Genomic DNA, 14,570 nt, shown 5'->3' with positions numbered 1-14,570 from the left:
TGCGCTCTCCAAAAGTGGCTTTTTTCTGGATGTCTTGTTGGCGAACACTCAAACAGCGCTTGTTTCCCAGATTAAAGCACCGCTCGGTGTCGTCCCCTCTTCCCGTCGGCTTGCGGGCTCATACCGAAACCAACTTTGAGATCATCTTCTGGCAGAGTCGCGCCGTCGGTGTGTCGGTGCCGGGCATGGCTCGGTGTGTGTGGAGGGGACTGCGCTGTGTGTGTGAGAGTTAACCCCCCGAGCAGAGGGTTCAGCCCATTGCGTACAGCCACCACTAGGATGTACCAGCACGTTTCTGCTCACTGGATCGTCCTGTAGACTCCAGTGTGAACACCCAGATTTGACCTCCCATCATATAACAGCGCACCAGCCTGTAAGGGACACACCGTCATATTCATCTCGAAAGAGTTGGTTTTATTTATGAGAGCAGCTATTAATATGTGCTTCAGCGGTATAGGCTCTCCATCACAACTTCCTAAGGTTTACGTTTAACTTTATTTTTTACTCGTTTATGCAACATTTTACGTACGATGTGGGTACAAACCACTGGGGATGTAGTTTGTGCTTCGCTGACAGTAATCACAGCAAAGTGATTTATAGTTTTTAAATAAAAGAAAAATATTTATTTGTTTAATCGTCCTGTAATTACCTTTTTTTTTTTTTTTTTTTTTTTTTTAAAACATCTTATAAATATGTTACGTTATGAGATTTTTATTTTTTTGTCCCCTCTCCCCTTACACAGCGCTGAAATGAAAAAGACTTGGAAAGGAGAAACGATGTTGTGTGTTGATGTCAGCTCGTTGTGGTGCAGAATAAACACATTAACCCTTTACTTTGCACATTTCTATTTGCATTAAAACCTCCGGGTGCATGGTCACAGCAATGAGAAAGGGATTAAGAGGTGTAAGGGCGTCTTGACATGTAAATAAATCGGGAAAAACGTGCATGATTTTTTTTATTTTTATTGATAAACATGTTTTATGAAAAATCCAACATCATAATATATATATTTTTTTTAACTTATTACAGTCGTAATTTGCTATTCATACGTTATTTAATTATATAACGGTTGTTTGTAATATTGTTAAAAAACGATGCAGTAAATATTATCCCCTAGTTATGGTGTTGTTTAGTTATTCCAACGCGTAAAACGTGCATTTCGGAATAAATCAGAAACCATTTTACTGTACCGAAGGATCCTGAGCCCCCCCCCCCCCCAGTTGGTTGGGGGAGGTTCATTTCCCCCCCTCCCCCTCCCTCTTGTCTGTTTGACTCGTCTATTCCCCCGTGTGTGCACCTCATATGAGAGACAAATCTGTTGACAACAAGGTCGTCCTGTGAGCAAACTTTCTTTTTTCTTCTTCTTCTCTTTCTTCCTCTCCTTCTTCCATCATCCCCCCCTGGCGAAGTTATGTCCAAAAGGCTGTTATTATCTGGTATTAATAGATGCAGCCCCAGGAAGACAAAATCAGCTATTGATAATTGCAAGGAGTATACGGCAGCTACTGTATCGATCGGCGTGTCCTCCACTCCCCTGGTGCCGAGAGATAAGGAGACACACTCTTTAGAGCAATATAATTTCTTTTGACCTATCTGCTCGCTACAGACTTATGATGAATAGCCAGAGTGGCTGAAGTCCTTTATCACCAAAGTTACCCCCTTGATATAATATTGATTCTTTATAACTAGCTCGCCACACAAAAATCAAACTGTCCACTTGGCCATCATCATCATCAATATCATCACAAAGGGCGGAGGAATGAAGATCCCTGCGCCTCCAAAGGCGAGCCTTTACAATCTCCTCTGTAGGCCTAATCTTTATTTTGCTGATGATGAAAGGAGAGGGGAAACGAGGCAAGGTGCCATTTAAGACGAGGTGCCATTTAATCCGGTATAGACTACACACACACACACACACACACACACACGGAGAGAGGGAGAGGGAGAGGGAGGGAGGAAGATCCAGAGTGATCAGGTTTGCCAAACAGCGTGGACTTCTGGGGAAGTAAATCATTCGGTGTGGCAATTTTGATTGAAAGAAAAGGTTTTGTCTGATTTGAGGCCACAAATTGTGCCTACACATCCATCACATCCATCTCTATAACTGGTATGAGAGTAGGTTGGAGGTCAAAAATAAATAAAGGCCCCAACAACTCCTATAGAAGTATTAAAAATAATTATGAATTTGGAAACGCTTAATGTCATATAACTAAAAATGAATAGCTCTTTAATTGACTGCAGTAAAAAAAAAAAAAAAAAAAAAAGGAAAGTAAAAAAAAAAAATGGACGTTTTTTTTTTTTTTTTTTTTTTTTTTTTTTTTTTTTTTTTTTTTTTTTTTAACGATACGGCCGACACCGGATGCGGCCCGGAGGCATCTATTAACCCTAAAGAACAGGGGGGGGGGGGGGTGTTTTGCTGCATAGCTGGAGCCCCATAGAGGGCTATTTCAGCGGGGCCACTCTCTCTATTCAGCGCGGGAGGGGAGAGCGCAGCCGGTGGAGGAGAAGCGGGGTGGTGGGGGGTGATGGAGGGAGGAGGGAGGCTGGGAGAGGGAGAGGGAGAAAACGTGTAATCACCCAAAACAACCATTTTTTTTTTTTTTTTTTTTTTTTTTTTTTACCCATTTCAACCCCCTCTGGATCCGCGTCGCTAGGTAAGAAAAAGGGGTCTGCTTGGCTCCTCTAGCGGCCCTCTCTGCATCCGAAACCTGCAGCGGCTGACTTCTGTAAGAACTCCTCTCCTTCTCTCTCTCCCTCTTTCTCTCCCCCTCCTCCCTCCCTCCTCCTCCTCCTCTATCACTCCGCAGCAGTTTGCCGCGCGGCTATCTGCCTGTCACTGCGGATACCGCGAGGGGAGGCCGCGGACCTTGAGGAAAAGCACCGAGAGGTAGGTAAACGAGGCTTGAATTCATTCTTTTATTATGTGTCGTCACTCTAAAAAAAATAAAAAAAATAAGCAGAGCGTGTCAGCCATAAAGTTATCCATCACATATCTTTAAATGTGAGGATTTTTAAGAGATCCATTGGGTGTATTTTGATTACACACGTTGTTTTGGATTGTAAAGCATTTGATTCGACCGCTAAAGTAACGCAGTCTGGGAAAAAAAAACTGCGTCCCTTGCGTCGGTGTCCAATCAGACGTCTTTGCGCCGCCGCAACTGGTGCCAAGACGCATTTACACACAGACACACGTACACACCGCAGGCTAATGTAACAGCCTATGGCAGCCTATGGCATACTGCTGAGGCTTCTTTCTGCACCAATCAGAGGCGACTTGTTACTTTTTTTTTTTTTTTTTTTTTTTTTTCTGCTATTGGATGATCATATGACAGAATCCCTGAAGACAAGTCTCTATATACTCCTTAAATATTCCTGCTGGATTGTAACTCTTTTATTTTCATTTATATTATTTATATTTATATTTCATTAATTGTATAATACTTTATAATTCTCACGCACTGTGTCTTCAGCAATCAGTATTATATTATCATGAAGTTGATACTTTCTGTGGCTTCATTGTAGAATTCCTTTAAATCAACAGGGCAAATTCAGTGACCATATCATGGATTTCTTTTCTCAAGCAATACCTTAATATTTGTATTAAAATAAAATGTCCCTACAGATACTTATATTGTGTCGAAGGGACTTGGTAGTGAGTTTGAAACAATCATGTATTCTATTCGGTGCTAACATATCATTGTAATATTCCTATAATTATTAGTTAGATTATATTATTGAACTTGAGGTTTTGCCCTATACTAAATAGCATTTTTTATGATTACGGCTACTTACATGCTACTTGTTATAGTGTGTTCGGTCAAGTGTTGGTGAGTTCAATTTAATGTGATCTTTTTTTTCTGTTGTCTATTATTATAATACTCCTATTATTGTCTCACTTTAGGGTTTATCTTAATATATAAGTATTATTTTATCATTTGAAATAAGATACGTGAGTTGTTTTTAGAGTTGGCTTAGTTGTTATGGTAGTTTCTTCAGTAAAATGTACATTTAAAGTGATCTTTTTTAACTATCTTGTAGTTTATTATTATTATACTCTTATTATATTCCTTAAGTAGCTTTTGGGTTTTATCTTATTGTGGCGTGGGTGACTTCTTCGTGTAGGGTCATATATTAAGGGTCTTTCCGTTAAAGTGTTAAAGGTAAAACTATTCAGGAGGGAGCCACTCTAAGTGTGTGTGTGTTATTGTTAGACACTGAGCGAAACTATAGCAGCTGGATGACATGAATATAAGAGTGTGTTTTTCTTTCCTGGCATGTTTTCTAGCTTTGCTCTGTGCCACACATCCATTAGTTGGATATGTAAAACACACACACACATGCACACACAATTTGATACATAATTGTGGACATCATGCATAAGTAATGACTGTTGTAGCTGGGGCTCTACTAAGTGGCAACTGGCTGTGATCCTGCGCTGAAAGTGGAGTGTTTTACTCCCACAGTTATCAAAGAGTCAGAGATTAGGAGGCATTTGAATCCGTGTGAACAATTTTTTAACTCAGACGTCAGTGAACCGGACCATACATTTTCAGTTATCATATCATGACCTGCTTATCCTGCCTCTACGAGGCGAGCAGAGATCAGATGTGACAGGAATGCCCGTACCTGAGATGAGTAAAATGTGATGTGACTGGTCCAATCAGGCCTAATTGAAATGAATTGAATCAACCCATTTCTTCTGCTACTGTAATTAAATTAGTAGCCGGGGTGTAATTGGACATCGAGTTGGCACTCGAGAGGAGATGACAAAATGCTCATTGCTGCCACCGAAGGACTATGTGTCAAATTCAGTGTGAACGGCAGCGCACCAAATGCTGGCTGACGCGCTGACAAGGCTGGTGCTTCACTCCAAGAGTCTGCAAACAAAACCCTCCGATTATCTGCCAGACTGTAACGCTGCCTAATATATAGAGGGAGACACTAGGAGATCTAACTCTGTGTGAATAAAGCAAACATGATATACAGTAAGTGTGGAAATAAGCATATTTACTGTATGTACAGTGCATCAAAATTAAGACCACAATTACTGTTTCTCCTACTGGACCCTGTTCTCCTAAGAGAATCCCAAAATGCTGAAATTGTTATAATGTTACCAGCTGTAAAATACAGAATGATCCTCGTAATCTTTGGCAGAGAAACTTAGAATGTAATAAATAAAGAATGAACTGGTAAAACGACATTTTAAACAACTAAAGATTCGGTCTTAATCAGAAGTGGATAACACTGTCGGCTGATATTTAATACAAACTTGAGACTTGCAGACCAATTACCGTCCATCTAACCCTCCTAGATACAGATTTATATGTGAGAACATTACTACATGTGGATGTTTGAATTGGAGGCCCTGTATCAAATATCTCACATATCAATTTGGCCCTCACAGGAAGAGAAGAGGTTTTTTAGTGCTCCAAGGCCTTGGTCATCTGTGGCTCTAATGCCATTTCCAAGAACAATGAGCAGAACAGGGCTAAAGTCGCACTGATGACACTTAATCTCATTGGAATTCCTTGTCAGGTTTGACCTTGGGAAGATATTAGCCTCTCGACAAGTGACTCTGTGTGTGTGTGTGTGTGTGTGTGTGGGAGGGGAGAGGTGCCTGTGTGTCTCTGTCGGCAGTAATGCGATTGCTAGTTGTGCATGTGTGTACGTTTCTTTTTGTGTGTTTTCAGAAGTAAACACAGGTGAAATGTGCTTCATAGAGCAATTTTTTAGATCTGGACTGCATGATGATCTGTCAGTGTAACTGCGAGCCGGAGAACGTTTCCTGTATCTGCATGGTGGTCCAGCACTCCTGATGTGTTGCTGGATTGGAAGGGGGGGGGGGGTCCATGTGCATAAGAGCAGCCAGCAGCCAGACCAGTAGGCTGCTGGGATCTGTGGGCCGGTGATATGTGTGCCACATTGTCTGTTCAATAGAGGCCTTTGAATTTTTAAACAGCATCAGTTACTTCGTACTGTCATTGTTTTGGCACCATTTGCCTTGCTTAATCCTGGTAAGTGCATATCCACACTGTTTTACTGACAGAGTAGAGGTGTGGGTGTGTGTATGTCCATGTGTGTGTGTGTGTGTGTGTGTGTGTATGTTCATGTGTGTGTGTGTGTGTGTGGGAGAGAGGTGGGTATAGATAGATATGTAGCATCATCATTCAGAGCTAGTGAAAGTTAGCGTGTTAATAAATGCATGTCCACTGTAGTGTTTCGACTGTCATATGAAGTGTGAGTGTGTCTCCTCTCTCATCTAAATGAGAGAGGAGACAGGAAACAAAACACTAAAACAACAATGTTCACAAGGTTCCTCGGATATTTAAAGACAAATTCAACATCTCTAAGTTAGAGAAACGCGTGTTTCTGCATTTGCTCCTGAAATGACGACTTCCTTTAATGAAACACTTTCTTCCAGAGCATCAGCTTGATCTCGCTGTTCCCACTACAAAGATGCATACAAAGTGAACAAGTGAGGTCGATTGCAAAAGGCCTGCAAGCTTCAAGAGCAGCAATTAGAGTTAAACTGATACCTTTAGTCAGGTATGTGAAGCTCAGGTGGTATAAAAAGACAGCATAGTTTAAGCCCCTAAATGAAACTAAAAAAGGCCATATATTATTATCAATGATAATAATTGGTGACCAGGTTGTGCATAATCATGTTTATTACTGTTTTTGACTCAATAAGAAAACAAAATGGATGTCAAATTTTCTGTAATGTTTGCGCAATACAATAATCTAGCAAAAATATGAAATATAATCACATAATAAGAAAACATAAGAAATTGCACAGATTTCAAAAGAAACTGAAATGAAAAATATGGAACACGAGACAATTTGGAGGTTCTTATGGAAACCTGCATGCAATATCACTCAAAAACACAGAGTAGGCTTTTGTGTGCTTTGCCAGAATAAATCCAAGTTATTGTTTGAAGAATAATTGATATATGAGTAACAAAGCTTTTTGAAAAGAAGAAACAAAACTCTTTATATCTGTGCGGGAGAATCAGCTTATGTTATGACACACTACTCCATTTACAGTTCTGGATGCACCAGCATATCTACAGTCCTTCAGCTTTTCTCTTTCTCTCTCTGTCTCTGTCTGTCTCCATGGAGAAATATTTGCGCAGTCTCTTTATGTGCTCTTCCCTCTTTGTCCCTGCACTGACTTATTTATGGTAACCTGCTAATGAGCTATACGCTCTTTTGTCGTGAGAGACAGCATGTGTAAACATTTAGATTTTCTCCCTCAAGTAGGCGGCAAGATCCACCAAATTAAAAGGCACAAAGTGAAACGAAATCACGGAGCAACCTCACACCTGATCAAATACAAGGTTACCCATGCAGTGTTTTGTGTTTTGCCGTGTTAATGCCCTACGCTGCTATCAGTCTGGCGTGTGTTCTGGAGGACTGCCAGCCAGTGGAGGAAGAGCACCTATTTTGTGGAGAGGTAATTGCTACACAGTAGCCTCTGATTGCCAGGATCTTTCACTGGGAACGGCCCCGGCTCCCTTTTCACTTGCACCGACAGCCTGATTACAAATCATCTTATTGATTTGATGAGTGCAAGATGTTTGCTAATAACTGTTCTCATACCATCTGTTAATCTTTGTTGTGATTAAAGAGGTAATCCCAATACCCATTATTCCCAATGACAAGAGCGGGGATCGTTCTCTTACACAAGCTTTAGCACCTCACAGGCCAGAGGGGGTGTGGGGTGTGTGTGTGTGTGTGTGTGTGTGTGTGTGTGTGTGTGTGTGTGTGTGTGTGTGTGTGTGTGTGTGTGTGTGTGTGGTGTGTGGTGGGGGGGGGGCAGTACCAAGGATATCAGTGATCTCCGAATGCAATTGAGAAATCTGCGCCACCTTCCACATAACAAACGCGATACAAAAAAAAAAGAAAAGAAAAAAGAATTACCACCCTTGCTAAAAATCCATTACCTCGTATAATCACGCAAAATGATTTTTCTTAAATATGATAATAAATCACAGGCTGGATCAATAGCCTGCGGACCAACTGCTATGCCCTGATAACGTATCAATCAATATTTAGTATTTAGATTTTAATTAATACCTCTGTGGGGCTTGGAGCCTGTTAACACAGAGGGAGAATATAATCTGTGATTAAAAAAAAAAGGGGCCATAGTAAAGAAACTGATAAAGGCGAATGCAGTCCTGTTTGCATTCCACAGTTGTTCCTCATATCTGTCATTGATCAGTCAATTGCTTACTTGTGATTAAGGACCCCTCAAAATCAAGCTTGGTGCGTGTGTGTGTGTGTGTGTGTGCGGGGTTTTGTGTGCGCACAATGAATAGGGGAGGTATGTCTGTGTGTGTTTACAAGGCAACGTGCTCATCGATCACGGTTTGAAGGGATGACCGGGCATCTGGAAGATCATGAGTTGGATTACAAGGAAGAAATATTAAGGCATAAAAAGCTCATATTGATTATGGAATACGTCTGCCAATTCTAAAAACCTTTTAGGTTTGCTTTAAAGTGGAACACAATATACTGTGCAGGCTGTTTTTCCTAATCCTGAATGAAGTAATCCTAATCTTCACACTCCTGCACGCTTACAGGTTTCTAGCATACACTGTTGCTCAGCAGCTAACAGCAGAGACCTGCGATTAAATGGACGCCGTGTGACAGAAACACTTAGGCAAATAGTTTGAGAGTGATGCATTTAAGACATTGTATCTCCAATATACACGCGATGGCCCCTCTGTAATCTTTTCTTAAGGTTTTACGTGTTAGACACAGGGCTGCAATTGGATTGACTCTTGCGACATTTGTAATTGGAATCCTTTTTCCGTTATAAAGAGATTAAAATAGATAAATATAGAAACAGACAGGCAGAGTTTGACCATTGGGAACTGCATGGCTAACACAAGATTAATAAGACAGATAGATAAATAGGATTTGGTGTTAATCCTCCTTTGAACTAGTGCATTTGGCTTCTAATCTGTTGACTTCCGCTTTTCCTCCTCAGTACCAGGGACAAACATAGCAATTAGAATATATGAATGATACGGATCAGACCACATCAAACAGTTCCAGTCAAACGTTTGACCATCATTTTAGGAAGATATGTAAAAGTGGAGCAACTTGAAAAGTTGAGTCACTTTACAACTGGATTTAAACGTCCCGAGGCTGTCTGCTCTCAAACGCGCGGGGTCAACAGGACAGAATGCCACAGCGAGTGGTTGGTGCATCTCTTGAGCTGATCCCTGACACACATAGACGCCACTGCATTGGCACAAACAGGAAGACACACACGTAAACATGCGCGGGAGGTCAGTCGAGGCGGCTTGGGTGTCAGGCAGGGTTATTATATAAAAGGCTTTAACCCCCAGTGGCCTAATAAGTTATCAAGTTATGTGGAAAAAAAAACAGACATTTAATGATTAGCCAGTGCATTAGATGGAGTTGATGCTGCAGCCAACAACAATACAATGCAGGCCTAATTATGGTAAAGACGTCAGTAAATTACAGTGGGAATCCTCTCAAATCCCTCATCGTAATCTCGATATAAAAAGACGAGGGACTACAGTACACAGCCATCAAATTGCAGTTATCAGTGTCACTGGCACATCGGCTTAGTTGTGTGTTAAAGCCCAACACTTGCATGAGACCGGGCTGGATTGGCCAATCCTTATTACCCTATTAATCCCTTCTTACTGTTAGGTGGACAAGATGCCAAGGGGGCCCGGTGCAGGGTTGGCATTGGGGGGGGGGGGGTGAGTCAGCTGCTGCCGGCATTACTGTAATTGAATTAGTGTCTGTGTGGTCGGACACACTTCTCTCAGTGCAGGTGAGGGCATGTACTGCAGTGCATTTCCTCTGATTATTTTTCATCTTGTCTTCTGAGCAGCATACAAACGCATTGTAACATTCACAGATTACTGACTATATAGCATTGCATTCAATTATTCTAATAGACAATAGTAGCATGGGTTACATTGACAATTGAGGATTTTCAGAGTCAGAGTCAGGTTTTGACGGTAAATCAGCAGAATTGCTTTACTGCACAAAAGGGAGCCAGCATTCTTCAAATGTACTGATAATTGAAGAAAAAAAATTCAACATTTTATACCTTACAGAAATGAGGAGGTTGGAAAGCAGCAACAGGATTTATGGTCTTAATTTTGAGGAGCATTAGCAGTAACGACACCTCTGGTGTGAAAGTGAGGCTGTCAGTTGTCTTGGCTTTCAGGGTTTAATTTGCCTTCAATATTTTTTACTTGAAGCAACTCAAATATCTTTTTTTAATACAAACTGTGACTGCCTGTAATGTGAAAGTTTTTTTCATGATCTTTCCCCATTTGACATAAATAATTACTAATTTAATGTATTTACTTTGCACTTGATGGCTAATATTACAACATGGTTTAACGGTGGCGTCTGTGGTGGCATGACATTGATCCTACCTGGCAAAGTGAAGCGTGTGGTTTCCTTGGAAAATAAAAAATCTAAATTTGTGACTTTATTCTCAAATTTATTTGGGTGCAAATTTATGACTTCATAACCTCAGGGAATATTCAAGTTTGTTCCTGGTACTTTGGGAGTTTTTTCTTGTCAATTTACAATTTTTTTCTCATAAATTCAGATTATTTTCCCTTGATACCCCCCTCCCCAGGCTCCAGGTTTTTATTTAGTATGTTATCTATGATCCTTATATGCTATTGTATTAACCTTTGTCCAGGTCAGTGTGCAAAGTACAAAACTCTTGAGTGTGTTAGTAGTATGAACAACAAATACTGCAGCTACAATTTTGCCTTGCAACCGATTGCACTTCCTCGGGGAGAAATTTGTTGATATCTTGCTTGCACGCAGTTTACCAGCTCGGGGCTTAAAGGGGATTTCTCTGGGATTTCCCCACTAACTAAACAAAAAAAAAAAAAAAAAAAAACATTACATTGTTACATTAATAAATAATTTGACATTATACAATTAAAAAATAAAAAACAAGAAAAAAGCAGAGCATGGAAAAACATCACAAATGGAAAGCTTGAAATCAAGTTAGAGGAGAAAATGAAGATGGTGGGTTGAGGAGGATGACAGACAGTTGTGGAGACAGGGTTGTTAGTTTATGTAGGCTGTGGGCTGAGTCGACTGGAAAATTTTGATCACTTTAATTTACTATATCCAGCGTTTGCTTCGCTCCCTGTCCAGCACTTTTATCAAGCCCTGTGAGCCCCGTATTGATTTTTTTATTTTCTGCCCAGGATAAGAAGACAGAGAGTTAGGGAGCTCTGGTGAATGGAGAACTTTCCTCAGATTGCTGCTATTCTCCAGCTTATTGCATCCTGTCGTTTGTAGTTTCAGATGATGTCCAGTACGCCACGGCTGCTCCAGCCAATAAACAAGGTGACTAACAATGGAAGAGGGCCAGGAATGAAGAGAGGGAGACAAGCTAACCACCACACCACACCACACACAGATAGAAACAAGTGGGGGAAGGAACCAGGTTTTATAGCTAGAAGTTGCCTTTGTTTTACGGCTACGTCGACACTTTTTTTTTTTTTTTAAAGTGTGTGCTTTAGTTTGGGTGAAAACCTTTTTTTTTCTTGTTAGTATTTAAGAAATGTTTTTGTTTTTTTAAATGTTTAAGCATATCAAGGGATGTTTTGAGGGATAAAGCCTACTAAACAGATTTTTTTAATTTGTCAAATTAAGTTGATGTCAATCAATCACACGGAATTAATTAATATGAGCAAATGATCCTCTGAGGGTGATTATGATGCCGAGTAGTGCTTTTCTGAAAATAGCTCAGATTTTGTTTGTGTTTCAGATGATGTGGAAGTCAAACTGTAATCCTCCAACTTTTAATTTACAGTCCACTAGGACTTTGGTATTTTCTCCCTTTTCTCCAGCGTTCTATTTTAAATCATGATGTCATTTGAGATGAAAACAAGCAGGTAATCATCCGTGAACAATGCAGCGGAGTATAATGTATTATTTGCTCTCATCTTGTCCCACAATATGCTTTTCATAGAGTTACCATGTTGGAATTTAAAATAGTTAGTCTAAGACTTAAGGCAAGAATACTATTTACCGTTTTTGTATATTCTTGTTACTGGTTCATGTGTTTCTCCCTGAGCAAAATTAATTATCACCTTTGCCCCAAAGAAAATGCAATTAAAAAGTAGACGTAATCGTTTTTTTCTTCAAAATGAAATGGGACGATGGATTTGTCCCCAATTCATTGCTTTTTTGATAATGCGTGTATCAGACAAATTGTTGTACTATTCCATAAATCTTTTTGTTTCTTCATTTTTTTTATTTCTTCTTGTGGCTGTGTATTTGCATTTCTGAATGTTGGGATAAGAGGACGAGAGTGTGTGTGTGTGTGTGTGTGTGTGTGTGTGTGTGTGTGTGTGTGTTTGTGTTTGAGAGAGAGGGGGTAAGGGGGAGGGAGGGAGACTGAGAGAGATTAGTGACAGTCTGATAAAAGATGTCTCCAAAACCCTAATTAAAATTGAATACCCCTGCAAATGCAAAGCAACATGCAATCTCCAGGTATTTCATTTAGAGCAACTATCTCAGTGCGAGGCTGTTTTTTTATGTCTGTCTTCATTGCACACAAATAGCTATCCCCCTTTCGTTTTATTTTTCACACTTGCACATCTGCCACTGTCTTTGTCAAACCTCAAGTTTGCTCTTCCCTCCCTCCCTTGATGTCAGACACAATGACAAAATAAAATCAAACTGAGTAACCCGACGTGTGTCCCTTTATTTTCCAAAACATTTCCAAGGTTCAGCTCATTAAACTGCAGAAAAAAGAAGGAAAAAAAAATCAGGGCTTCTAATGCAACTGTGAGCACAGCGTCAAGCTCTTAATGTTTTTATAACACAAACATGTTCAACAATTAAGAACAAACTTTTTTTTAACAAATGCTGACATTGATTATACTTAAATAAAGGTTGTGTTCTTCTTTCCAGTTAAAAATAATCTCTATGACTTATTTTGTTGCAGAAATACACATCTTCACATCTGCATTGAAAATGATGAAGTCATCTCATTGCTAGAATGATGTTCTATTGATAATAAAGTAGTGCTTAAAACAGTTCAAATACATAAATATTTCTATATATTTCTACAAACTTCTATTTGTAATGATTATTGGGACTATTTTTGTTCATGCATTCTTTTCTTATCTTATCGTTTTGTAACTGGCGGTTATTCTAGGAAACTCCTCTTGCTTTGTGTCATTCCTCATGCCGGATCTTGAACTAAAAGTGCATGTTCACAGTTTTCTAATTCCTCGTCGTCCTGTTACATCATTAAAACCGGGGCTCGTCCTATGTCCTTGGTCTTCAAATATCTCCTGTGGCTTTGTGAGTAAAACGAGAAGAGTGATTGCACTGTACAGCGGAAAACCGTGTTTGAGAGCTGACCTGTGTTGTGGCTGCAGTGGCACTTTCACTTCCTACTGTCTGGACTTGGAGTGCCAACCATGTGATCTCACTTAAGAGGAATCCACACACACACACACACACACACGCACACACACTTGCCATTGTCATCAGCAACTGGTGGCCTATGGTTCACCCACCAGTTTACTTGAATTCACATTCTTAGTTCTGGAAACATACTGGGCTGTTATTAATGCATCAGATATTGGCTAGTCATTTAAATCACATAAAAGCACAGTTTAATTTCTTGTTCATGGTCTCAGTAAAGAGGTTTAGTGAATGTTTAACAGTACATTTTTTTTAATGTTTTCATATTTTTCATGCTCCGGCATGTGTTAATGTAGACCGGTTCATAGGAAAATTAAATCACGTCAAGGAGAATGGATGAATTCCTGCACGCCAGTGAATTTATTACGATGCGTGTTTTGGTCATGGACCTTCGTCTGGCATCAAATTCACAGTGTGAAACGTCATCATCTTAACACTAGAGTCACAGGATACAACAACCAATCAAAATGAGAGCCAAGCCTCAAAAACTTAGGACAATTAACAAATTGGCATTCAATTAAAACATGTCAAAATCCCTAGAATACTGATACAAAATTAAAGATGGGCAATAAAAAAACAAGCTTATTATATCAACAATAAAAGTTAAATTAGTATAGAAGAGACAGGTGTAACAATAACCAGTCCAGGTCTCAGCCAATACTTTTTTTATGAATTGAATATTAACTTTAAAATTGTAAAACAAAATATAAAAGAGCTGTTGGAAGTGTTAGTGCAAATAAAAGAAGCAAGTATCCAGTAGCTCTGGTTGTCACCAACCCATACTGCCGGAACATTACTCAAAGCTCACACCTATAATCATTTTTACATGGCTGCCTGCAGAAAATGCAGAGGAAATTGCTCTGGCTTAAGCTACCGTTTAGTAATAAGGATATGGTCAATTTGGTACCCTGCCAAAACCATGCCCCTGAGTCACTTTACTGTATGTATTTTTTGTCATCCGTTCCCAGAACACCAGTTGAATCATACTGCAAATAAATAATCCCCAGCGCAGAGAGTTGAGGGAGGTGAGCAATAAACATGTGTCTCGAGCATGTGTTTGCTTTCCTTTAACTACACAGAAGTGCCTTTTTTTTTTTTTTTAA

Source organism: Anoplopoma fimbria, chromosome 20, assembly GCF_027596085.1.
Source record: "Anoplopoma fimbria isolate UVic2021 breed Golden Eagle Sablefish chromosome 20, Afim_UVic_2022, whole genome shotgun sequence".
Lineage (NCBI taxonomy): Eukaryota > Metazoa > Chordata > Actinopteri > Perciformes > Anoplopomatidae > Anoplopoma > Anoplopoma fimbria.
This window is presented reverse-complemented; position numbering follows the sequence as displayed.